This window comes from Augochlora pura, chromosome 6 (genome assembly GCF_028453695.1).
Source record: "Augochlora pura isolate Apur16 chromosome 6, APUR_v2.2.1, whole genome shotgun sequence".
Taxonomy (NCBI): Eukaryota; Metazoa; Arthropoda; class Insecta; order Hymenoptera; family Halictidae; genus Augochlora; species Augochlora pura.
In genome coordinates this window covers 8,372,732-8,386,395 of record NC_135777.1, presented here as the reverse complement: position 1 = coordinate 8,386,395, position 13,664 = coordinate 8,372,732, and the positions used below count along the sequence as shown (strand labels likewise).

General features: G+C 42.4%; 1 protein-coding gene across 1 annotated transcript in view; it reads left to right on the top strand.

Moving 5' to 3' along the window:
• Positions 1–7,880: 7,880 nt before the first annotated feature.
• The window catches only part of Vhasfd (V-type proton ATPase subunit VhaSFD), a 28,949-nt gene continuing 23,165 nt past the window's right edge, over positions 7,881–13,664 (top strand). The window contains exon 1 of the mRNA XM_078183947.1: positions 7,881–7,884. The gene's annotated coding sequence lies outside the window, so the exon portion shown is untranslated. The remainder of the gene's footprint in view (positions 7,885–13,664) is intronic.

Here is a 13,664-nt window from a genome sequence, read left to right as displayed (position 1 = left end):
GTTCCATTGTTTTGAACCTTCTGGTAAGAAATCTTGAAACTTTCACCCTGAATAAGTCAGACAATGGCGTAAGGGTCATATTTATTGTCCCGATGTCTTCATGAACAAATCAATTTAGTGTGTAAAATTTGAAGAAATTCTATCTCAACGCCATCAACGGTGGAGTGATGAACTTTTGATAACTTGGCCTAAATTCGTAGACTATATTAGTAATGCTCAATCGGAGATGGAAATACAAGATTACCACTGCTACGCATACACCCTGTCTCTATTCTATCACCCTATTTATGTGAGCACGAGGCTTTGAATCATTTCGGTTAATTTCGAGTCGTGTAAAGCTGCCTCACTACTTGACTGATTCAAATGAAACATAACTGAAAAAATTGCTCCTTAATTGCCCCAAATTGCTCATCAATTAGTTTTAATTGCTCACCTATATTTTTTCGAGAAATATCCAAAAAACCTTTTGAGACGCCTAGTAACATTTACAAGAGACTGGTGGCTTTTCAAAATACGACAATTCTGGAATAATTGCATAAAACAAATTGTATGACCTATTTAAAAATGGGTTTTTTATCTAATCAATTGTTCAATCTTCCACGGACTACAATTTTAACAATAAACAATGAATTTCGAAGAAATAAATTTATTATATAGTGTTGCGTAGCTTTGAGTGGGATTTGGGGAGTTTTGGCTGGTTCGGATGCCCGTGGAACACAAACGTGTTCTGCTTGCGTAGGGCTTGTAAAAATTAACTAGTTACACAAAAATCGACTTTAAAACTTTATTTCCTGGATAACGATGTTATCTCCAAACCTTCGAAATAAAGTCGGAGTATTTTCCCGAGGAATCGAATTCTGTTCCTGCGTTCCTTCTGGTTTTTCCTCCCTTGTCCAATAGGAAAATTGAGGTCCTCTAGCTGGATGTTGATTTGTCGGATGGCTTGTTTTCCGGTTGCAGATTGGTGGTGATTGGTGGTTCGACGGTGCGCGTGCGGATGGGAGTGCGCGGGAGTTGAGCGCGCAGGGGTAAAAAGCTCGCCGAAACGAACGGAGTGGGGGTATGCCGCGTGCGAAGATTCCGGCTCGAGGACAGAGTGAGAGGTCAGAGAGAGTTCCGAGAAGTCTCTATCTAACGGTTTACGACGTCCTGTACTATAGAGATCCGGATTTGTTATTGTGACTTGTATAGTTCATGCGACATTGTAGAGAATCTTACGAGAGGCTACGTGACATTGTCTATATTTCTCGATTAGTCTCGCTAAATAAAGAAAAGGTTCGACGATGAATTTCGTGGGAACTCTCTCATTATTTCCTTACATATTCTCAGTTATTCCTCTCGGGCGATACAGTGTCCTTATATAAATATACGATATAAATCTGTATTTATATTCGAATTTACCTCTTGTCGGCATCAACTAAGTTTATGATTTGCATAACCAGAGGCGCTATTTGTAACTACGTTCGCGTGATGACGCAATAAGACAAAGAGAGGAAGTGTTGAGTGAGCAAGAAAAAAGTTACCAGTCACACCGACAACCAATGTAGCTTGTCTACCTTTACCATGTTTGTGGTCCGACAAACAGGTAGAATTATTGACCACATTTACCATCGAATTTGCATGCGATGCTCAATGCACATTGAGATAAGTAGGTGTAGTAAGCCGCTTTTAATTCTGGTATCTGAGAGGAAACTTTACCCGTGGGGCAAGGGGGGAAGCTCTGTCGCGAGCCTCTGTAGGCGCGGAGTGGGGGGAAGCGCCGCCGCGAACTCGCGAGTGGTGGGGGTAACGTCATGATTTCGTGCCTTTAGGATTCGCGTTACCGAAAGTTGCTGACTTCGCATTATTACACAGTGTAACATTTTTTCTGGAGAGAGAGAGAGAGAACAAGATGCATCTCGCGAGACATTTTTTCTGTGCGCAGGTGGTGGGGGTTCCAAATCCTTGGTGTTCGGAAGGCGAGCTCGGTTACGAAAATTGCTTATCTTTGGTTTTGAAAAATGAGATGTCTATTGTGTGAAATTTTTTCTGGAGAGAGAGAGAGAGGGCAAGATGCATCGCGGCGTCTCTCTCTCTCTTCCTCGCTTAGGAGCGCGGTTTTTCACACAGCGGCATCTCCCTCTCTATTCTACCGCTTAGGAGATGCATCACGACGTCTCCCTCTCTCTTCCACCGCTTATGAGATGCATCGCGACGTCTCCCTCTCTCTTCCGCCGCTTAGGAGCGCGATTTGATGAGTTCGCATCCTTGATCGGTTATGTCGAAAGATGCATTTCGCGAGCTCGCGGGTGGACATGGTGGGGGTAATCTTTCGCGTTACCGAAAGTTGCTGACTTTCGGTAACGTAGTTTTCTCGCCCCCCTTTGGAAATGAGATGAATATTCAATGTGACATTTTTTCTCGAGTGTGAGAGGGAGGACAAAATGCATCTTGCGAGCTCGCTGTGGATGTGGTGGGGGTAATCTCATGATTTCGTATTGTGCACATGTTACTAAATAGATTCGGCTAGACGCCGAAAGTGCGCGAGTTGTCATTGAAAAGTGTGAAAGTAAGTTCTTCAAGATGTCCTCAATAGATTTCATTATAGACACGGATGGATTCATTGTTGATAAAAAATTTAATTCTAAAGAAACGGCGATTATAAACGTCCATACGGACAATTGCAAATTGTTTAAATTTGATTTGGGCGTTAGATATGCAAATTTATCGAGAAGCGATCAGAAGTCTGCATGGTACGTGTCAAATTTCGTGTACGGGATACCTTTTAAAAATTTTAAAGGAAAAAGAAATTACCAACAGGAAGATATTGGAGGAGTTATAAAAAATTTTATTCAAGATTATGCAGACCCAATTGTTGCATACAAAGGCGGGCATGTAGAGAGGGATGTTCTAGCCCAAAATGGTATCCGCAGTTTCAATTTGGAGGACCTTGGGTGCCCCAAATTCGATTCACTGATCGCAGAACCAGAATATCAAAAATATGACGTAACATGCAGACTACGTTGCTGGATACGAACATTGAAGGAGGGAAAAACCAAATAATACATATCACTGCTGCTTGAGCGAAGTTTGTGTATTTTGCGCATGGTTGAATAAATATGAAGGTAATGGTCATTTATTTTATTTGGAATTACTTTTTATTTCTGTGACGTATTTTCCCACGCAGAGAGAGAAACGTAGTAGATCAGACATACTCATGGATGGTATGCTGGTTTACGTGCCAAATTCTTGGTATGCTGGTGTTACGTGCGGAGATTACTCCCAACGTTTTTTCTGCTCCTTCTTGAGGGTTTACTCTAGCTATCGTCGGCCGGGAGCACGGTTCCGCGATCATAATATAAAAAATGTTTAGTCTTCTAACGGACGCCAGTTTACGGACTGGGACCACATGTCACTGTATCATCCGCTGGATGATCTGTTCACGTAGGCCCAGTCTCCACCACCAAATATTCTAGTTCAGCCGCGTATAAAAGGGCTAAGATTTCTCTTCTCATCGGACAGTTTCAAGTCGTTTGGAGCGTATCGTTCTTTGTTCAATTCGTTAGCCGATCCAAGTGTCAGTGAATCTGCAACAATCTTCAAAAAGTGACAGTGAGCGTAGCAAAATTGAGAAACCAACATCCTAAGATCAAACCTAGATCAACATCCTAACGTCGCTGGCGAGGAAGCGACCGGCGGTATTAGAAAATTCCCGCCAGCTATTCGGATGCATGTAGCCTTCGAAAACCCATCACACCCACGGGGTAAAACTACGACAAATAAAGAAGCAGCCAACTATCAAGAAATGGACATGGACTCCATCTGCAACGTGCCCACCAAAAACAGGTTTGATGTACTAGCGGCTTTCGCGGAAGCCGCTGAAACTACCACCCAAACCTCCTCGCACAATCTAACCCCAAACGTCCCAAACACTTCCCAACCCTCAGGGATTACCCTCCCACAGCAATCTAAAGCTACACCTCCAAATATTAAACCACCCCCCATCTACGTCGACAACTTCAAGGGCGACATCCAAACGCTGGCAAATAACCTCCACAAACAATACGGCTCCAACTTCTCACTCAAGTACCTTGGCAACAAGGTAAGAATCAACCTCCCTACCATCACCGCCCACCGAGACTTCCTAACTAAACTAAAAGAAGGAAACCGTCAATTCCACACTTTCACACCCAACAGTGAAAAAACCCTTAATGTCATTCTCCGAGGTCTCCCTTCTATGGAAGCGGAAGACATAATAACCGAAATCTCCACCCATGGCCTCACTCCCACCTCCTGCTTCCAAATAAATCCTAAAAATCCAAAATCCCAGCATTTCCCGGTGTTTAATTAGCATTCCAAAGCGGCACAACTTTCAACAAAATATCCAAAATCGGCTTCTTATATTACACGCGAGTGTACTGGGAGAAATTCCACTCCACCAAAAATTACAAAAATTACCACCAGTGCTTCAGATGCCAAGCGTTTAGGCACTCAGCAAACAACTGCAACCTCTCCCCTAGATGCGTAAAATGCGCCGGATCTCACCTCATCCGGGAGTGCACCAAAACTCGTGACACTCCAGCCACATGCGCTAACTGTAAAGGTAGCCACACGGCAAACTATTCACAGTGCCCTTCCCTACTGAATCATCTGAAAAGAAAAAATTCCAACCCCTCTCAAACCCCACTCCTACTCCCACCCGCCCTCACCCAATCCCATACTCTACCACCTCCTCCACACAAAAAACAAACATTTTCTTACAGGGACGCCCTAACGCGACCCACAGAAACCCCTCCAAGACCCCCGTCTCCCATCTGCGATGCAAACCCTCCCAGGGAAGAACCCTTGGCTGGTGCTTTTTCCATTTACAAAGAACTGGCATCCCTCTGCGACTTCAAACTCATGATCAACGCAGCAAAAATCCTAATTTCCAAATTAAAAAAATGCACCACTCAATTAGAACGCATGGAGGCGTTTGTTGAAGTAGCCCTCTCCCTCGAATAATGCCCCCCCTGCCCAACATTCTCCTCTGGAACTCCGAGTCTATACTTCCAAAAAGACTCGAACTACTCCACGTCCTGCAAAAACACAAGATCCACATTGCACTCATTACTGAAACATGGCTCACCTCCTCAAAAAACTTCTCAATCTCTGGCTACCAAACTGTAAGAAAAGACCGCGACACCTCTCACGGAGGTGTAGCCATCCTAATCACCAACAACCTCCAATTTCAAGTCCACATCAACCCTTCCACTCAACTAGAAGCCCTCTACATAAAAATCACCTTTCCAGCACTCATCGTAGGCGTAGCATACATACCTCCCTCCCACAAACTCACTACCACCGACCTTGACCAACTCACTAATCTCCCAGGTAATTTCATCATCGGGGGTGACTTTAACGCTAAACACACCTCTTGGAACAATTACACTAACAACTCTTCTGCAATCTCCCTTTTCAACCACTCCTCAAGTGCCCCCTACCTAATAAACCACCCTGGTAGCTTCACCTTCTGCCCTACAAACGCCAAATCTAGAAAATCCACCCTGGACATTTTCCTCACAAAACACCACAACACCTTCCATAGTATAACCACTGACGATTTCACAACTTGACACAGACCAGTCCTATTAACAACCACCCCCAGCACTCTCCCTCCACCACACATGACCCCTAACACTGACTGGACAGCCTACAACAATTACACTAATAACTTCAAACTCACCACCTCATTCCAATCAATGCCACATATAGACTCGGCCATCACCGATCTACAGGTTTACCTCCTTGCCTGCGCCAAAAAAGCCACAACCCATCTCACCCTCCACAGACACCATATTGACATCACAGCAGACCCCTTCCTGAAAAGCCTCATCAAAACCAGACACAACACTAGGAAATTATGGCAGAGACATGGACTCTCCTATCACAAAGACCTCGTCAAACTACTCTCCGCTCAAATTACCTCCAGAATTGCAAGAATAAGGAGCAACGCCTGGGATAGAAAAATCAGAAAACAAACCAAGCCAGATCCCACCTTCTGGGCAAACCACAGAACCCTCACAGGGAAAAAATTCTTTATCCCACCTCTCTCTCACAATAACGAAACCCTTACCTCTGACCTTGGCAAGGCAAACCACCTCTGTAGGACATTCCAAAAAATACATAATAACACTTCAAACACCCCCTCAACCTTCGAGGCCAAAATCGCCCACTTCACATCCAAAACTCTCTACTCCGACCCTGCCTCCACCTCTAATTTTTACATCCCACTACCCTTAGTCCGCAAAGCCATAAAAACCCAATGTAGTAACAAAACCCCAGGCTACGACTACATCACACCACCCATGCTCAAGAATGCCTCTCCCAGAATAGCCCTCCAGCTCTATTACATATTCAACCACTCTATCAAATTCCAATACTTTCCCAACAAATGGAAAATAGCCAGAATAGTTCTTATACCTAAACCTGGCAAGGACCACAAATCAGCTGAAAACTATCGACCCATTAGCCTCCTCCCTGTAATAGGCAAAACATTTGAAAAATGTATTCACTTCTGGCTCTCTGACTTCATTAACACTTCTAAGACACTTATCAATCAACAATTCGGCTTCAGAGCCAAACACTCCACTACTCATCATCTTGTCAGAATTGCACAGATCCTCACCCACGAACACAACACAAACCGCTCTTCAGCAATGATTCTCTTTGATCTTACCAAAGCCTTCGACACTGTCTGGACACAGGCCCTACTCTACAAAATCCATAGACTAGGCTTGTCCATATCTCTCACTCGACTCATTCACTCTTATCTCCAAAACAGGCATATCTTCGTCTCCCTTGCTGGCACCTCCTCGGATCTCCTACCAATAACCGCTGGAGTCCCACAAGGTTCCATACTGGGCCCTCTCCTTTTCAATATCTTCATAAATGACGTCCCAACCGTAGAAGGCTGCCAGCTGGCTCTCTACACTGACGACACTACCCTCATCTCATCCTCGTGGTCTCCCCTGGTCCTCCACGCTAGAATTCAAAAATATGTCAACACAGTAGCAACCTTCTTTGCAAACTGGAAACTAAAACTTAATCCTCAAAAAACAAAAGCCATCTGCTTTCCAAGGAAAGGATCCCAATCAATCAGCATCCCAATTACAGTCGACGGTCATCCTATAACTTGGTCACAACAAATCACATACCTCGAGGTCGTCTTTGATCACAAACTCAGCTGGACCCCCGCAGTCATGGATAGAATAGCAAAAACCAAAAAGGCGGCTGCCTCCATCCACTCACTCATCTCACATGGATCAAAAATAAAACAACATCTCAGAGTCACACTTTACAAAGTCTGCATCAGACCAGTACTCACCTACGGATCACACATTTGGTGCACCGCCCCAACGTCCACCCTCCAAAAACTCCAAACTCTCCAAAATAAGCTACTCAAAATAATCACCAGTAAACCTCCACGATACCGTACCAACCAACTTCTCACAGAGACCAGTATGGAGTACATCCTCCCATACATTCACCAACTAATTTCATACTACTCAGTCGCCAATCATACCAACCCACTCATTCGAGACACCGGACTATACCTAAATTCCCCCTAGACACCACAAATCTAATATAAGTCACCCCACCACACGTAATCACCCCCCCCCCCCCCCATCTCATCAAACCTCAGAATCTCTTTAACGTACATCCTCTTTCCTCTGCCCAACATCCGATAGCCACCACACGACTGGCTAACCTCCATCCTAGGGGTTTTCTTTGAAAATTTTTTCCCCACACCCACCTTAATGCCACTCACGTAACCTACACCTCTCATGCAGGTAATCCCACACAAACTTCCTAAAGACCGGTAAAAGAGCCATAACTCTTAGGAACGGTCCCAATTCTAAACCTCAACACACACAAACAAAAAAAAAAAATTCTCATCGGACAGTTTCAAGTCTAACCACGACGACGAGACGTTTGCAAGACACGAAATCATGACGTTACCCCCACCACTCGCGAATTCGCGGCGGCGCTTCCCCCCCCCCCCCCCCCACCTTGGCCCCCCGCCGCCCCCCCCCCCCCCCCCCCCCTTACTCCCCACCCCCCTTCGTCCCCCCCCCCCCCCCCCCAGGTAAAGTTTCCTCTCAGATACCAGGATTAGAACCGGCCTACTACATACTATACATATACCTACTGAGATATTTTTCGAACGTATGTATTTGTAGACAATATTTTTATAAGTTAAGTTACAGCCTAACTAATTATTTCATTGCCCTGAAAGTTAGCATAAGAGAATGAAAGAATGTTGCAAGTAAATAGTGTCTTCACATATTTTTCTGGAAGATAATATTTTAATTGAAATGCAAAATTTAATGTATAAAGGTTACCATTATGTTCATTTGCAATAGTAAGATTAACAAAATTGCCAATACAATTCTTACTATCATTTTCACTTTCACTAAATGAACTTTTGTTTGAATTGCTAATATGGAGTTCATTATCATGAGGGGTTTCTGAGTAACTTTTTCCTTAGCAAAAATGCAATCCAGAACTTTGCTTATCAGTTATTAACGAAAAAGAATGGCGACGGCTTTGAGTCGTTTTTGAAGCAATAAACAATAAATAGGACAATTACAATTTGAAGAAAAACGCTGTTCATCCTTATTTTAGAATATCAGAAAAATATTTAGTAATTTTTCGAATCCGAAATAGTAAGTAGTTGAACCGTGGCAGACGTTTTTATTATTAATTGAGCCTTTTACAGTGTAGATTAACATTAAGGAGTTTTATCAAACTACACAAAAAATACTTTGTTCGATCCGCAAAGTTAATTTAATATAAATAATCGCGTTAAATAAGAGGAAGGATACGTTTCTTTAAAAATCGTAAAGGATGTACGGTCCCGAAAGAATACATGCCGCCGTCCCCATAAACGACCAGCGGCCAAGGGTCCGCATCCCTTGCGCCGCACGTGCAAAACCCGCGAGATATTCTCGGACTCGGGTTCCGAGAAATCGGTCGCCCCCTTGGGCCATCGGGATCGTCACCAGCCCAAGGGCCATAAATCCGCGGCGGGCCATTCGGGCCTACGTCCTCACGATGCTTCGGGATAACGTTGCTCCGGGATTTCCAGCCGTTTTCGGCATTTTTTGACAATTTTACAACATTGACTTGAGGGTGAGCTTTCGTCCTCCGCCGAGGAGAGGATTTTCGAGAAGATCCTCCTCCCTCAAGTCAATCAGCGAATGGGGATGATGTTTCCCCCAAACGGGGCCTTATCGTGGCATTTCGCGAGCCGATAAAAGACCGTACTCCGAAGCAGTCGAAGACATAATACGGCATAAGACGTAATACGACATAATACATAAGACACAAGATTCGAACGAGCTATCGGCTAACATAGAAGCGAACGGCTATCGGCCAAACATCATCCAACCGACCACTGTGATTCATTGAAATAGTCGCCCAATGTTAAATCGGCTGGCGACAAGTGCGGGATAGAAAAGTGTTCAATAAAGATTATTTAAACCGAACGAGTTTTCAATATCCTCGGCACGACACACAACAAAGAATATTATTAATAACTGAGTAAACTCACTCATTTAGTTGAGGGTTTTGTTGCTAGGAAATGTGGATTACAATTCGCAATGTCGGTGTACTGACCTGGTACAATGTTCAGCTGATCCCAGGCCAGTAACTATACCGAGCAAGGGATACGATCGGGGGAATCTCAGGTATGAATGGTATTGTTAAGCCATAGTTCATTTTTACAGCAATTTTTTACCTAATTAACCCCTAGCTGTACTTTCATGAATCAAACACGTGATGAAGGTACTGTTATGCCGTGAGGAGAAGGAAAAGAATCTCTCGAGACTCCATAGAGTCTGAGCCTCGAGCATGGCGAAGCATGCACTTTTATACCCTCGCACAATAGGAGTCACCGTACTTTGTTACCTAGACCCAATGCAGTTTTCTAGGCTAGAAAGGAAGTAAAGCATGACCCATGCTTTTGGTGACGCAGTGTTTTGGCAAAAGTGACACACGGGTCAGCCTAATCGGTGACTCACGGTAAATGTTTGGGGTACCGCATAACAGTACGAATGTTCACCATTCCTTTAAGTAGGAATAAAATTTTATTCTCTTGTTATCAATATTTACATATTCAAGTAGATGTAAGGGCACAATGAAACAAAATTTATTTTTCTTCTAAGAAATTAGTGCGATGGAAGAAATTTTAATTATAGTAAATGCAATGAAAATGGTACGGCAAGGGGTTAATCATTGATAATTTCGAGTTGCGAATATATCCGATATATCTGGACCACAATTCTTCGTGAACAAAAATTTTGTGACATTTTGCACATGTAGTATTCCGACACTTCTGAATATTCGGACTCCACGAACACTCAAAAAGTTCTGAACTGCTTCTGAGCAGTTCCATTTTATACCTGTACGTACAAAAAACAACCGATAATTTCCACTGGCGGTCTTAACCTGGAGAAATTCAGAAAGCAACTAAAAGTCATTGTAATGACTAAATCGCAATCATGGTTTTCGACATCCTACTCAAGGATGTTACAACTTTTACCTCTCGAATGAAGTGTTGGATTCCGAGTTGGTAAAAGGAACACAACACGTTATATACAAAATCTTAGAGTCATTTATCTATCTATTATACGAGTCGCACTTTATGTAAGTGCGACTCGTACTCGCGATCGTCCGGTATGGCTTTAAAAAAAGGTCTGGTCCTTCCTAAGAATGCAGGAATATACATATATGTAGGGTGGTTTGGATGCGATGTGGAAGGGAGGGTGGATGACGTGGAGGACGATACGGCGGGCCAAGGTTCAGGAAAGTGACGCGGCAGGAACTGGCGGGTTTAAGGGTCAGTTTGGGTTGTTGCGTAATTTGTTATGCCGTTCTTACTGACTAATCGGGATGATTTGGTGTTAGAAATAGACGAGTTTGTCTATCTAACAGATAGACGGGCGGGTATCTAACAGAGAATGGATTATTTAATATTTGTGCTTTGAAAATTTCCCTTTATCTCGATTTGTATTAGTTAATTTTGTGTAAACATTACTTAGTAAAACAGACAAGCGAGTACGGGAGTTCTTATAATCATTATACAACTAGAAACAATAAATTTATCAATAGAATATTTTCGATGTAACGAATCTTCGGGACTTCATGGTTCTAAAATCACTGTGTGTGTTTGACGTTATTATTTATTTCCGTTTAATAGACAAATATCAGAATCGTCGGGGGTAGTAAATGAAATATTATGAAAGGTAAAGCTAGAACGGCATTTTCTCTGACTACTGATAAATACATAATCGGAAATATAGAGGAATATAATATTTACTGGTTAAGTAAGGAAAGTAGAAAATGTATATTATGCGAAAGAGAATATGGCTCATTAAAACATTTAGTGGAGAAATGTGAATGAATAGAGAGGTATGAGTATGAAGCAATGCAAATTGTGGAGGGGAGGGTGTGTGAAGGGGTTGTTAAGTGGCTAAGAGAAGTAGAAAGGAGAGTGGAGAAGAAAAAGAGAGAGAGAGAGAGAGAAACAACAGTGTGATGAATACATGTAACAAAATAACTGAGAGATTATGTAAAACAAATCCATTTATGGGCCAAAGGTCGAAATTAATAAATTTATCTATCTATAATCGAACAGATAAGAGAATACACAAAAGGAGTGGTATTCTGAGTGTTGGGATTTAAATAGGATCTACCAATACACAGTTACATGTATTTATCGTACTCCTACATGCACGCATTTCATATGACTCTAAAAATATAGATACAATATCACTTCTATGGAACAAAAAGTGGGGTTCGGCGATGGGCAATCTTATATTTATATTATAATATGACGTATGAAACTTTAACACGTTGACGCCGGCGTGCATCACAGGTGGGTCACACGTGTTTATTTTGCTTGCATTTCACAAAATAGATACTACAAAATAGGTTTATGTTATTTTATCTGAACATTATAAATAGATATTCAATAGTAAAAACATAGAAATTCAATATTATAAACTTAACATAATTATTTAATTTTTGTAAATTTCGGGCGCCGACTCACAGAGAAAATCGTGAATATCGGCGCCGGTGTCAACGTGTTAAATAGATTAGAAGGATCAAGCGAACGACGGAATGTGTCATGTGTGAAATAATAGCCTCTTTATAATTCTTTATATTTCTATATCTATTTTGAATTTTGTATTGTTTCTTTAAGACCATATAATAAAACAGTAAAGTTTACAACTAATATATTGTTACGACCGAAGCTGTCGATTGTGAAGATCGAGAGAAGTTGGCCGTCGGATCGATATGGCGGTTTCCGGCCAACGAAGTTGTTTAATGAGAAGCGAGACGAGAGACTCTCTCGAGCTGTCAAAGTGAGAGAACGTATACTCCCAGATTCAGATATATTGTTATTAGTGTTAATTGCTGTTGTTAATTGTGAATAAATAAAGATTATACGGGATGCCGCGACGGACATTGAGATCGCGCAACAATATTATAAAACTTGTCTCTTGAATCGTCTATGTCCTGTACTATTTTAGCAGGCTTCATTACGTGTTGATGAGTGGGCGGACGTAGGAAGAATGAATGAATGTTTTTTCTCTTTGGACACCCACGTCGACGGCGCAAAATCGGCGTACGAAATCGTGAGAGAGAATCGACACCCACTGGTGACTCCACGACCCATAGTACACCTTCCAGCCTTTTCGAATCTCGTGTAGGAATATCGCACAATTCCCTTCCGGTAACAACTTTCTTAATCAATTTCATCCCTCCCTTCACTGGACAGGAAAATTCATTAAATCACTTTGTAGATAAATGCACGACGGCTATTTCTATAGTAGGGTCTGAAAATAAGGACCTATTATTAACCCTGGCTAGGAGTAAAATTCAACAGAATGAATATTTTAGAATTGTAAAAACTAGAATCCCCAAAACCATAAAAGAATTAATCGACCTAATAAAATTAACCTATAAACAAGATATCAGTTTAGAACAAACGCTAAATGACTTAGCAGGGTGTCGACGTGCAGACCGCGAAAGTATTAGCGATTTCGGGAAAAGGATAGAAATTGCATTGTGTAAGGGTATTCAAAACGCGAAAATTGCACACCCTCTGGAACCTCTAGGCGCGTTGACCTCGCTTTTTACCGAAAAAGCAATTAACACTTTCTTGAAGGGACTACCTAGTAATGTTACATCCGCCATATCGGGACTAGACATACCCGGTTTAGACTCCACGATTATGCTAGCTGCCCGGCCAGATAAACGAATAAACCAGGAGTCAGGATGACAGGATTTTCGAATTAAAAGGGACAGGGCATACATCTTCACAATAGAATCAACCGAACCCAGAAACCCTGTAGATCCGAATTCAACTTGTCACGTCGAAGCTTTTACTCATTTGGATCCTATAGATTCCGAGAGGGTGCTTGTTTGCGCAGACTTGACACCGTCCTCGGATCCGGATTCCAATGAGACAGACAACGATATGTTATTCCTAAAAAACGAAATAATTGTAGCTTCTGCTTTCCTTACGCGTGGGAACGCCATCGCTACTAAAACCGAGGCCGCATATAGGCGCCCTAAAATCAAAGTTAGGAAAAAAAGGTACCCCAGGCTTCCAATGCTTTTTCCTGTTGGCTGAA